Genomic DNA, 14468 nt, shown 5'->3' on the forward strand with positions numbered 1-14468 from the left:
ATTTTTCTATTGGATCATCTGTTTTCTTTTGTGTTATAAAAGTTCTTTCAATATAATATAGAATATATTTATTCCCATCACGTGATTGTACTCATATTTTTGAATTTCTAATTGTTTATATTACTATATGTTAGATTTTTCCCAACAAAAGTTTTTTATTTGCATGTGGTTAACAATATGAATTTGATATGGAAAGTCATTCCCATATCAACATTCTACAAAACTCATGTGTTCTTTGAATACTTTTATAGTTCAATCCTTATATTTAAATTCTTGACCATCTGAAACATACTTTGAGATAATGTGTAAGATACGAATCCAGTATTTCCCCTGAATTGCTGGTAATCTGTCTTAATATCATTTACTGTCTTATCTAACATTTCTTGGATAATGTAGGATTCTGCCTTTATTGTTTGCTAGATTTTTGAAGGCATCAAGTTTATTTTTTTCCCATTGATATGTGTGTGTATTTCCTTCAATAATACCATATGTTCTAATTACGTTGACATATTCTTATGACAAAATTGGTAGCATTAAAATGTATCATGGGCAACTCCCTTTTTCATGGCAATTTACCCTTAACATATTTCTGGAAATTCTCAAATGCTACTTTATCAGGCGGTATGTTCAGTTTCCTTAATCATTAGATTTTCTGCCATGGAGCTGCCAACCTCCTTTTCATGGTTTACCACTAAAATTCCCATTGTTTTCAAGAGCACCATTAGTCTAGACATTCCTCACATTCTGTTCCAAGATAATAGTCAGTTCCTTTGGGAGGATTTTGGAGCCCTCTGTTCTTATAGCCTGCCTTTCACCATTGGAAAATCAGTGAGCTTTTTCTGTGGAGGTTTTTTTGGAAATAGTGGTCCACTTCTCTCAGGGTGACAGCCTTGTTTTACCAACATGGTTCTGGGCATAAGCAGTAGTCTCTGATGTTGTTGGCATGCATTCCCTAACTTCAAAACTCTACCCTACTAATTAGCTGTGCCAGGGGGAATGGGGGTCACAATATTCTTTACCTCCAATGCCTGGGGTACACCCTCTACAATGCAAGTGGTGCTGGGTGGAAGAATGGAGCCTCATACCTCTTGGTCACACACACCTGAAATACAACCTCTACAACATCACCTGGGAGGGAAGTTAAGAGATGCTTGCAGCCTTTTCTTCTTGGAGAGACATCATAATCCTTGACAGGGAGATGGGAGAAAAGGGATTTTCCCAGTTCTTGGCTATACACGCCCCAAGTGCAGCTTCCCTCATGCTGAGCTAGGAGGTGGAAAGTACAGAGTGGGTTATGGCTCAAGTGGCATGGACACTCTGTGTTCTTTCAAGGTGTAGTAGAGTTTTAAAAATAAATGTGGCCGGGCGCGGTGGTTCAAGCCTGTAATCCCAGCACTTTGGGAGGCCGAGATGGGCAGATCACGAGGTCAGGAGATCGAGACCATCCTGGCTAACACGGTGAAACCCCGTCTCTACTAAAAAATACAAAAAACTAGCCGGGCAAGGTGGCGGGCGCCTGTAGTCCCAGCTACTCAGGAGGCTGAGGCAGGAGAATGGTGTAAACCTGGGAGGCAGAGCTTGCAGTGAGCTGAGATCCCGCCACTGCACTCTAGCCTGGGCGACAGAGCGAGACTCTGTCTCAAAAAAAAATAAAAAATAAAAAAATAAAAAAAATAAATGTATGCATGTAGGACAACTCCCAGATGGTTGTTTGGTTAAAGAGTATCTCCACAGAGCTCCTCACACTGCTATTGCAGAGCAGAAGTCACTGGGTCACTCGATTATTAGTGTTGTCTACTGGAAATTTGGCAGGAGAGTAGATTTTATGTGGTCTTCCCAAAACAAGAAATCTATGTGGGATGATGAATATGTTAATTGGCTTGATTGTAGTAATTAACTATGTATATGTATATCAAAATATCATGTTGTATACATTAAATGTGTATAATAAAAATAAAATCTTTAAAAATTTTTTAAAATAACTTTCACCAGCTGTGATTGTTGATTTGGAGTAATTCGTGGAGCTCTCCACACATCTCTTCCCTAACAAGAGTCACCCAGTCATGCACTTCTTGATTACAAAGAAGTCAGTCTTGGCTCAGTTAAAATTATATGGATCACAAAACCATTAAGGAACCTATAAATCCAAGTTATAAGAAAAGGAAAAAGCAAGCAAGGCTATGAATGCAGAATCACAGTCAAAATCAGCCAGATACTGGCCTTAGTGGAGCTCATTGGTGACCCCTGAAAGCAGGTGGCGGTTACACGTCTCACAGCCAATGTCTCTATCATCATTTCCCTTTCTCTTCTGAAAAGTCAGATACAGCTGACATTGCTATAACTGTCCCAGGAATAAATGTTCACATCCTATTATCACTAGCTCCCAAGTCCAGTTTAGAGTTTGTGCATCAGATGACATGAACCCAGCATGTGCTCATATGAGGTTGTCTCTCAGTGGAGGCAGAGAAAACAAGCATCCAGATTTTCCCACTCTGTTATAAAGAGTGGCACAGCCTCTGGCTTCCAGGGCTTATATGGTGGTTAATTTCCCCAAAATAGGAATGAAATTATTACACTTAGAAGCCAAGAATGAAAATTGTTTACAATAGCCACCTTCAGTACATCTTGGGTCCCAGGGAAAGAAAAACTTTGTGTTTTCCTTCCACAGATTTTGTTGCAGCAAAATCTGTTGTTGGGGCATCTGTGCTACCAAGTTGATACAGGACTTTGAACAGTCTCTGTCCATTTCTGAAGCTGACATTACCTTCTGGGGGAAAAAAAAAAAAAACAACAGAAAAATAAAGGATTTGGGATTCGTGGGGCCCTCTGAGCATTCCTGACTATGTTACTTCTTGATTATACAGATACTGATGGCCCCATTTGGGCAACCTTGGCTTCTTTGTTGGGGAGAAATGAAAAAAAAAGGAAACAAAAATAAAGATTTCCATTTTTTAAAAAAATGGTAGAAATTACCCAGAAAAGGCAGCTGCAATGTTCAGTGTGACTTCTAAGTAGAGAAGTCAGAAAGTGTGGTTTTAGGCACAACTCAACTGACACCACCCTCTTCCACTGGAGACCTAGAGACCTTGGCACTACAAAGCTTTTCTGTGATAAGGAGCCCAGATAGCATCTCTCCAGGCTCTGGGTACCTTTCGGGGTAGAGCAGTGAGCATCACTGATGACCTCAGGCATACTACAGCCACTTGCAGACTCTGTTCTAGCCAGCCATCTGTATCTGACCCCAGGATTGCAGAGTACCTAGGGGCCAGGACAGGCCCCAGGGTCTTTCCAGCTTGTAACAGATGCCCTGAGCCACAACTTCCCACTGAATTTAGAATGAAATCCCTGCTGACATATGCTAGAAAACTGCCCTCCTCATATAAACGGGAAAGTTATTTTGGAGTCAAGAACAGAGCTTGGAATTGAAATGATCTGTTATGATTTCAAATAATTTTTCTTTCCACAGGATGTAGACCAAGACAGGAGGACACAGAGGTCTTTCACAAAAGATATTCATCGATCAGCTTAGGTTGTCCCTGGTTGAAAGAGTTACAGTAGGAATGCCAGACCAATAAGACAATCCAAGCCCCAATGTGGAAAATTAAAGTAAATGTATTAATTGCAGCGTTGTTTGTAACTGCAAAGTATTAAAAACAGCCAACACGCCTATACAGTGGAGAGTTGTTGAGTAAATGGTGTTAATAGTACATATATGCAACAAAGTATTATGCAGTAGTTCAGAGGAACGGTGAAGATGGCTACAAACTGAGGTATGATTTCCAGATACATTATGAAGTGATGGTGTCTTGTAATAAATAACGCAGAACAAGAAAATGTTCATTTACCTACATGATGCAGGAAAAAAGAAACACACAAAGGAAAAACCAAGAGACCATGAGAGTGATCACCTACAGTGTCAGGAATGGTGTAGAAAAGAGAGAGAGAATGGAGATGGATACCTGATTCTTCTCCGAATATACCTTTATGCATAGAGCTGACTCTGGAACCACGTTGGAAGTTTCACATACCCAAACAGATAATTAAGTGAATACATTCCATGGATCAGGGGAAAATTTATAATTGAGCACAATCTGTTTATATGTTTTAAAAAACAAAAACAAACACATGGATCATCCTCCCTATAGGAACACCAAATATAACAACTACTTACACAAAAAGTATACCTTCATAAAAAACAAACAAACAAACAAACAAAAAACAGAAAATCGGGTGAGTAATCTCAATACCTGGATGTAACTTCATATCGCTGAAAGAGGCACTGAAGAGGGTATGAAAGAGTCTTGAATTGCTGACGCCACCCCCTCCCCATCCCACGGCAGAGGCTGCATGGCACAGAGAGAAAATACGTGCACTGGGAGAGGGAGAGTTCAGTGATTGTGGGATTCCGCATTGGAACTCAGTGCTATCAACACCAGAAATAACTCAGTCGATGCCCATGGAGGGAGCATTTAGATGACCCTTAGCCAGAGCACAATCACCTATTCCAGCAGTTGGAACATGAGTTTTGGCAAGCCTCGCCACTGCAGGCTGAAATGCTATGGGCAACTAAATAAACTTGAAAGGCAGTCTAGGCCACAAGGACTACAACTCCTAGACAAATCCTAGTGCTGTGCTGAGTTCAGAGGCCAGTGGACATGGGGTGCATGCAATCTAGAGAGACACCAGCCTGAGCAGCTGAGGGAGTGCTTGCATCACCCTCCCTCAACCCCAGGCAGTGCAGCACACGGCTCTGAAAGAGACCCCTTTCTTCTGCTTGACAAGAGGAGAGGGACGAGTAAAGAGGACTTTGTCTTGCAACTTGGGTGCCAGCTCAGCCACAGTAGTATAGGGCACCAGGCAGAATTGTGAGGTCCCTGTGGCAGGCCTTAGCTCCTGTATGATATACAAAATCAATGTACAAAAGTAAATAGCATTTCTATATGCCAACAATGTCCAACCTGAGTGCCAAACTAATAATGCAATCCCATTCACAATTGCCACAAAAATAAAATAAAATACCTAGGAATACAACTAACCAGAAAGGTAAAACATCTCTACTACAATTACGACAAACACTGCTGAAAGAAATCAGAGGTTACACAAACAGATGGAAAAACATTTCATACTCATGGATAGAAAGAATCAATATTGTTAAAATGGCCATAATGCCCAAAGTAATTTACAGATTCAATGCTATGTCTATGAAACTACTGTGATGGTTAATACCTAGTGTCAACTTGATTGGATTGAAGGATGCAAAGTATTGATCCTGGGTATATCTTTGAGGGTGTTGCCAAAGGAGATTAACACTTGAGTCAGTGGGCTAGGAAAGGCAGACCCACCCTTAATCTGGGTGGGCACCATCTAATCAGCTGCCGGTGTGACTGTAATATAAAGCAGGCAGGAAAAATGTGAAAAGACTAGACTGGCCTAGCAACCCAGCCTACATCTTTCTCTCATGCTGGATGCTTCCTGCCTTTGAACATCAGACTCCAAGTTCTTCAGTTTTGGGACTTGGACTGGCTCTCCTTTCTCCTTAGCTCGCAGATGGCCTATTGTGAGACCTTGCAGTCACATGAGTTAATGATTAATAAAATACATATATATACATATCCTATTAGTTCTGTCCCTCTACAGAACTCTGACTAATACAGATTTTGGTACCAAGAGTGGCTCTAGAGGGACAGAATATTAAAAATGGAGTTCTTTCATTGGTTTGGGGTTTCTGGAGTTGGCCACTTAATATGATTAGACCAAAAAATGCTAAGGACTCTAGTTTTAATAGTAGTATGGAGAGCACTGATAGTCCTTGGCATTAACTGTTTAGAGAGTTATGCAAAATAAACTCATTTGACACTCCTGATTGACTGCTTGTGAGAGGCAAGGAGTTTAGTGACTCTATACATAATACCTTTGACCATATGTAGAGAACCAAGGAACATAATGAAGCTGATTTGTTACTCCTAAGTTCAGTGGACAAAGTGATAAAAGAAAATGATGAGCTCAGGGATTCTATCTCCCAGCTTCAGAAGCAGATACTGAATATCAAATCTGTTAAGATTGCCCTGAGTGAGAGTCTTATCTCCTTTAGAGAAAGAGCTGAAATTGTGGAAAAACAGACACAAGCTCTTATCATGCGAGTGGCTGACCTGCAACAAAAGGTGCATGCACAGCCTCGCCAGGTGTCATTGATTGGAAAAGAATGGGACCCTGCAACTTGGAATGGGGACATGTGGGAGGACCCTGATGAAGCTGGGGACACTGAGTTTGTAAATTCTGATGAACTTTTTTGCCAGAAGAAACAGCTTCCTCATCCCCAGTAGTGGCAACATCACCTCCCCGACCCATGCTGCCATCAGCCTTTCCACCTTTGTCTGGGGAGATTAACCCTGTGCTGCCTCATGCAACAGTGATGGCCCCCCCTGAGGCAGTTGCCAGGCAAGATAATGTTGAGTCTCCTCAGGAGCCACCCCCAATACCCCTGTTTGCTTCTAGAACTATAAATAGACTAAAGTCCCAGCAAGCCCCTAGAGGTGACGTTGAGATGACCCATGAGGAGATGCACTACACTCAAAAGAATTGCTTGAGTTTTCTCATTTATATGAGCGGAAATCTGGAGAACAGGCATGGACATGGATATTAGGGGTGTGGGATAATGGTGGAAGGAACACAGAGTTGGATCAGGCTGAATTTATTTATTTAGGCCCACTAAGTAGGGACTCTGCATTTAATGTTGCAGCTCAGGGAGTTTTAAAAGGTTCTAATAGTTTATTTGCTTGTTTAGCTGAAATATGGATTAAAAGATGGCCCCCTGTGAGTGAGCTGGAAGTGCCTGATCTCCCTTGGCTTAATGTAGAGGAAGGGATCCAAAGGCTTAGGGAGATTGGGATGATGGAGTGAATTAGTCACTTTAAACCTACTCATACCAGCTGGGAGGGTCCAGAAGTTACACCCTTGACCAATGCCTTGTGAAATAGATTTGTGAGGGCAGCACCTGCATCTTTGAAGAGCCCTGTAATTGCTCTTTTCTATATGTCAGATCTAACGGTGGGAACCGCAGTCACTCAACTACAAAATTTAAATACAATGGGAATAACTGAAGCCCAAGGTGGCAGGAACCAAGTGGCAGCACTCAACTGTCAAAGGCAAGGTGGGTGTAGCTACCATAATGGACAGCAGAAGCAAAGCATTAATCAGTCTGACTCATGTAGAGCTCTGGCACTGGCTAATTAATCACAGTGTTCCTAAAAAGTGAAATTGATAGGAGGCCTACTGCATTGCTATTTAATTTATACAAACATAAAACTTCTAGGTTGAATGGACAAAAGACTAATTTGAATTATAAAAGCAGAGAATCATGGCCCCTCAATCAATTTCCAGACTTGAACCAGTTTACAGACCCAGAACCTCTTGAATGAAGGGGAGGCCAGGTCCCCTTGAGGAAAGACCCCACTACCCTACTGCCAATTTATGCAGTGAATCGTTCTCCCATTCTTTCTGAAGGAGAGCTTCAGTCTTTTACCAGGGTAACTATGCACTGGGGAAAGGGAAATTATCAGACATTTCAGGGACTACTGGACGCTGGCTCGGAGCTAACATTGATTCCAGGGGACCCAAAACATCACTGTGGTCCTCCAGGACCAAAAGTAAGGGCTTATGGAGATCAGGTAATTAATGGAGTTTTAGCTCAGGTCCAACTTATAGTGGGTCCAGTGGGTCCCGGGACTCATCTGTGGTCATTTCCCCAGTGCCAGAATGCATAATTGGCATAGCCATACTTAACAGCTGGCAGAATCCCCACATTGGCTCCCTGACTGGTAGGGTGAGGGCTATTATGGTGGGAAAGGCCAATGGAAGCTATTAGAGCTACCTAGAAAAATAGTAAATCAAAAACAATATCACATCCCTGGAGGAATTACAGAGATTAGCACCACCATCAAGGACTCGAAAGACGCAGGAGTGGTGATTCCCTCTACATCCCCAGTCAATTCTCCCATTTGGCCTGTGCAGAAGACAGATGGATCTTAAAGAATGACAGTGGATTATCATAAGCTTAACCAAGTGGTGACTCCAATTGCCGCTGCTGTACCAGATGTGGTTTCATTGCTTGAGTAAATTAACACATCTCCTGGTACCTGGTGTACAGCCATTGACTTGGCAAATGCCTTTTCCTCCCTTCCTGTCCATAAGGCCCACCAGAAGCAATTTACCTTCAGCTGGCAAGGCCAGCAGTATACCTTTACTGTCCTACCTCAAGGATATATTAACTCTCTGGCTTTGTGTCATAAAACAGCAAAAAGACACACAGCTGGGAGGTAACCACAAGCTTGCACTAGAAAGAGAGGAAGGAATGATGATGATTGATTGATTGATTGATTGATTGATAGAACACCTGCTTCAGAGAGCTTTTTCCTCAGTATTTCTTTCTTCCACAACAGGTACCAATTTTCCTGTGTGCACTCATAAACCCATTTCTCGCCATTACTGATAGCTATGTTCTAAGCCACCAAGTGAGTAGGTACATCACACACTTTTACAGGAGTGCAGAGAGGTAGAATGGTTATTTAGCCTAGGGGTCACATTCCAAAACGACCTAGTTAGACTTTTAATTTTATCAACAAATAAAGTTTTGGCAGAGTCACGGTGACGTAAAGACAGGAGTTAAAGGAGCAAACACTAATAATGCAACTGAAACTTACTTCTCTGTAGTTCATAATGCATTTATATTTCCTATGAATCTAGAAATTATCTTGCTAATAGCACAGGATCTTGCTTTGTCTTTGTGTGTGTTTCAACGTTGATGTGGTACCCCAAATGCACCCATATGTGAACACCGCTGGGAGGCGTGGGTTTCAATTGTTCTGGATACACACTGGGAGGAGAGGAGTTGGTCAGACCTGATGCAAGCCTGGGGAAAGACAACACCCTCCTATTGCCTCAAAATCCGCTGGATAAAGTCAGAATGAGGAAGAGCCAGGGTATACCTGCAACACCCTGAAGAGAGGCAGTCCATGAGGGCTCTCATAAATTATACCGCACAAATTGTTTCACATTGTCTCTTCCTGGAGGTGAAAGGAAACAGCTGATGGTTCCGGATCAAGTTGAGGCACCTCTGACCTCCAGCCCCCAGAGCCACAGCGCCGCCTGCTGGTGGAGCCCCGCCAGAACTGACATAGACAGGTCCAGCCTCCAGGTGCACCCACGCCCTTTTCTTGCACCACGAAGCTGAGCAGCCTCTCTCTACTCCCTGTGTCCGTCCTCTTTCGCCTCTGCGTGGTTCAGCCTGGAATCCTGAAGAGTCTGAGTGAGTGAGGCATGGCAATCCTGGGTGTGGTTGAGGGTAGGGAACATTTCCTCTGAGGAATCCATGGAAAGAGCTGGCCCTGATGCTTGGAAGTGACTTATGGTTGCCCTTTACTCACCCTGTGGCATTTTTCTCCAGCTGCACAGAAACCTGGATATTGCCCAGAGTTTACTCTGTCCTGCCTTTTCACCCACTTACCTCTGCACTGGCATGATAAAGCCTGCCTGGGGGCCAAGAAGTGTTGCTTCTTCAACAGTCAACATCAGTGTATGGAACCCTGGTGGACTTTGGATTGAGGTGAGGAGCCCCAGATCTTCCCTTCTCGGCTGCCCCTGGAATCTTCCTGCAGAAGCATTCATCTTAGAAGGAGATGAGAACTGCCCATGCCCCTGGAAATCATTGAGATTAGAGCTTTCAAATTGGGTTGGCCCACAGGTCTGCCTCTGAACTGTGAAGGGGGTGGCTCAATAGACTTCCTTGCTCAGAATATGCACTGTCCATTTCACATAAGGGGCACTACCCTTCTCCTCTGTATGAAGGGGACATTTGGACAAGATAATCCCTAAGCTGCTCAAGGGTTATCGAATTTTTATTGTTATTATTTTAATTTTTCATGGTACCTTTCACAGCACATTTCTCTTCATATTTAAATTGTAAGATAAGGGATTATAAATTCATCATTCCTTAGGATTACTTGCCTAGAGTCCCTGATCCCCAGTCCCTGATTCTGGGGCAGCAAATCTCAGTTTTCTTTGAAGGAGAGTACTTAGCAGGATTTCTGCCACAGGGCCCGGGGACACAAAACCATGTCCCCTGCAATGCCATGTCCCCTGGCATTGACGAAGTACAAGCCAGGCTGAACCTTCCCTGAACCTTTGCACCTTCCTACATCCCTGATTCTCTCGTCTCTCTCAAGGTGGAAACTCCTTAACAAGCCTGAGGAGACGCCGGTGCTACAGGCTCAGATTTGGATAACTGGTCTCCAATTTGCCCATGATGTTCCCAGGCCCAAGACGTCCTTTTAGAGTTAAATGCTTGTTAATATGACAAGAAGACAAAGAGATAAAACATTGTATATTTAAAACCACAGAAAAATCTGTAAGACTGCTGAATCTTCTCTCTCTCTTTTTCCATCCTTTATGGCTTTTTCCCTTAGGATCTGAAAAAAGGATGTGATTACTATTTCACATTTAGTTAAGGACCACAAAGGTAGTAGAAGTCTGGACAAGTCTTCCAAAATTTTATTTGTAACTATTATAAACAAATGTTGAAAAGTCAATTATTCCCTAGCATGCTTTAAGGTGACATCTAACATTTTTATCATAATTGCATAATAGTTACAGGGAATAAACCTTTAAGAATATGATGAATATTGTAATTTCATTTGAAAAGCATACCTTAATCTTTTTAACGTTTCTGATGGAATTTAATCATCTTGACTTGATAGTCATAACTATTAAGGAAAAGAAAAAGCATGCTCTTTTCTCCCTTCTTCTTGCTCTTCTTCTCCCTTTTTTAATCATTTCCTGAACTATTCAAACCAAAACTATGGGTGAGTAGGTTTGTTTAGGACTCACTCTGCAAAGCAGATGTCTAGACAGGATTAGACAATCAAGAGTATGTGTCAGGGAAAATGCCTGTGAGGGGCAAAGGGAGGCAGCCAAAATGGCAAGGACAGCATGAAACCATGATGCAGGGCTGCCTGCTCTGAGGGAGGAGAGAACGAAGGAGTAAGAGTCTCAGAATGAAGTACAACATTAGTAAAGTGCTAGCCAGGCTGAAAGACAAGGCTTGAACTGAAGTCACCTATCAGAAGAGACCCAGGTCTCAGAATGGGCCTGCCTTAGTGTTTGGGCTGCACTCAGTCGTTGACTGGGAGTAACCTGAGGGAAGCATCCATGACTTCTGCACAGACATAGTGGCAGATGCAGAGGACAGTAGCTGGGAGCATCCATCAGTTACACACCCTGAAGCAGCAGGAGATCTGAGCAGTGCATTTCCATGCTCACCACTGTCCTCTACCTTGTGCTGCACAGTTTCTTCTCCAGGTGTGGTGATGAAGGCTGGTTATCCCAGTTACAGAGGTTGAGGTGAGAGAATCTCTTGAGCCTGGAAGGCAGAGGTTGCAGTGAGAGGAGATCACACCACTGCACTCCAGCCTGGGCAACAGAGCCAGACCCTGTCAAAAAAAGAAAGAAAGAGAAAGAAAGGAAAGAAAAGAAGAAAGAAAGAGAGAAAGAAAGAGAGAGAAAGAGAGAGAGAGAGAGAGAGAGAGAAAGAAAGAGAGAAAGAAAGAAAGAAAGAAAGAAAGAAAGAAAGAAAGAAAGAAAGAAAGAAAGAAAGAAAGAGGAAGGAAGGAAGGAAGGAAGGAAGGAAGGAAGGAAGGAAGGAAGGAAGGAAGGAAGGAAGGAAGGAAGGAGAGACAGAGAAAGAAAAGAAAAGAAAGGAAAGAAAGGAAAGCTGCTTAATGTCAACCTCTTGAGTTTTTCATCTTGGCCGTCAGTGTCTAATCCATCATAGATGCTTCCCAATGGGTGTTAATATGTAATACACAAATCTTCACAGTAAGTGTCCGCTCACATGTCAGTCCTCTTGCCCTACCACAGACATCCTTGCTACTGATTTTCTAGTCCTTTGCCTCCCAGGCTTCTTTTTAAAAAACTGGGTTTTAATATTGTTTAGGTATTTAATATTATTTACGTATAACAAAGCCAACATATCAGGAGATGACTGCCATTTAAAAGAGAGTTTGTTATACTCACATATCTCAAGGGAGAGTCACACCTTGCCATGGGAAGGGTAGGGCAGGGGGGCACATAGGAAGCACCTTTTTCCATCAAGAGATAGAGAGAGTGAGGGAGAACTGCGGGCAAACCTTTTCTGTGGTTCCTGAAAGAAGGAGCAGGTAAGGCAGGGTAAGTGTCTCAAGATTGGCCAGTTTGAATAATTTCAGTGGTCTCTGAGGCAAAGATGCTGTCCCTAGCTGTCTCTGAGTCAGTACCATGATGTTTCCTATGGCCCCAAACCCTAGTAGACCCAGGGTCTAGCTTATCTCAGTAGAACACAACACTGGACTGGCCCCCAGAGACCCAGGCTCCAGGCTAGCCCCTACGGCCAGGACCCAGGACAACCCCGGTGAACATAGTCTCCAGGCCAGCTCCCACACACCCACCCCCCAGGGTCAGCCCCAGTAAACCCAGGCTCCAGGCAGGTCCCCACAGATCCAGACTCTAAGCCAGCGCACATGTCTCCAGGAAACTGGCCAGCATCTGCAATGCCAGGATCCAGACAAGCCCCCACAGACCCAGTCACTGCAGCTGCCACAACACCAGGCCAAACCCAGGCTCTAGGCCAGACTCTGTGTTCTCAGAGTCTAGAACACAAAGGGTCCAGGACTGATCTAACAGACCCAGAATCCAGGTCCATCCCAGTAGACCCAAATACCAGGCCAATTCCCCATGCACCGAGGATCTGGTACCATCCCTGAAGACCCAGGCTCAAGGTCAGACACCATGGACCCAGGACACAGGCCCAACCCCTTGGACTAAGGCCATAGGCCTGCCCAGTGGACCCAGGTTTCAGGCTCATCTCAGTACTTGGTCAGCCCCTTCAGACTCAGGCTCAAGGGCCACCCCAAGACCAAACCAACCCCCATGGACCCGGGTTTCAGGTTAGCTCCTATGAATACAGATTCCAGGCCCAACCTCACCCAGGTAACAGGTCCAACCACCTACACCCAGGCACCAGGCTAGGCTGCCCAAGGACTCAAGCCTGCCCACAGACCACACCCAATGGTCTCCCCAGAATCTCTGGACAGACTGACTGGGGAAGGGCTCTGAAAAGCCTGCAATAAGTCCCTACTTCTTCAAATGTACAGATAGTAACATAAGGGAACAAGAAACATGAAAAATTAGAGAGGTGTGATACCTTCAAAAGAACACAGTAATCTCCTAATAACTGATCTCAAAGAAGTGGAGAAATACAATACTGCCTGACAAAGGATCCAAACTAGTTATTCTTAGGAAGCTTGATGAACTTCAAAAAATAATACTAGTACAGAGAAATAACTCATGAAATCAGAAAAAGAGTAAATGACCAAAATGAGAAATTTAATAGAGAGAAAAGCCATTTTTAAAAAATCAGACATTCTGCAGCTGAAAAATGTAATGAATGAAATTTAAAATTCAATAAAGAGCATCAACAGCAGAATTGATCAAGCAGAAGAAAGAACCTGTAAACTCAAAGAAAAGTTATTTTAAAATATACACTCAGATGAGAAAAAAGAAGAAAATGAAGAGTAGTGAAGAAAGATTATAAAATGTCTAGGACAGCATCAAAAGAGAAAATATTCAAGTTATGAGATTTTAAGTAGAAAGACATAAAGGGGTAGAAAGCTTATTTAAATAAATAATAGCAGAAAACTTTCCAAATCTGGGGAAGGACATAAATATATAGGTATAGGAAAGTCAAAGGCTTTCAATAAAATTTAAACCAAACAAACAACACTACACCAAGATATATTACAATCAGTCTGTCAAAAATCAAAAGCAGAGAGAGGATCCTGAAATAAGGGAATTCCTATAAGGCAAACAGTGAACTTTGCAGCAGAAACTTTAAAGACCAGGAACGTGAAATGATATATTCACAGTGCTGAAGGAAAAAAAGTAAAAGTAACTGTCCTTCAGTAATGAAAGACAAATTACAACTTGTCCAGACAAACAAAAGCTGGAGGACTTTATTGGCACGAGACTAGTATTACAAAAAAAAAAAAAATGCTAAAGGAAGTTCATCAAGCAGAAAGAAAAAGATTTTAATAAGTAAGATGAAAACACACGAAAGTATAAAACTCACTAATAAAAGTAAGCACACAGTCAAATTCAGAATACTCTAATACTATAATAGTGGTGTGTAAATCAAATATTTTTAGTATGAAGGCTAAAACACAAAACTATGAAATAATAAAAGCTACAATAATTTGTCAAAGAGTACATAATATAAAAAGATGTAAGTTGTAACATTAAAATTTTTAATGTGGGAGCCAGGCACAGTAGCTCATGCCTATAATCCCAGCTACTCAGGAGACTGAAGCAGGAAGATCACTTGAGCCCAGGACTTTGAGACAAGCCTGGGCAATGTAGCAAGACCCCATCTTTTAAAAAAGGGG

This window comes from Chlorocebus sabaeus, chromosome 2 (genome assembly GCF_047675955.1).
Source record: "Chlorocebus sabaeus isolate Y175 chromosome 2, mChlSab1.0.hap1, whole genome shotgun sequence".
NCBI classification, from domain to species: domain Eukaryota; kingdom Metazoa; phylum Chordata; class Mammalia; order Primates; family Cercopithecidae; genus Chlorocebus; species Chlorocebus sabaeus.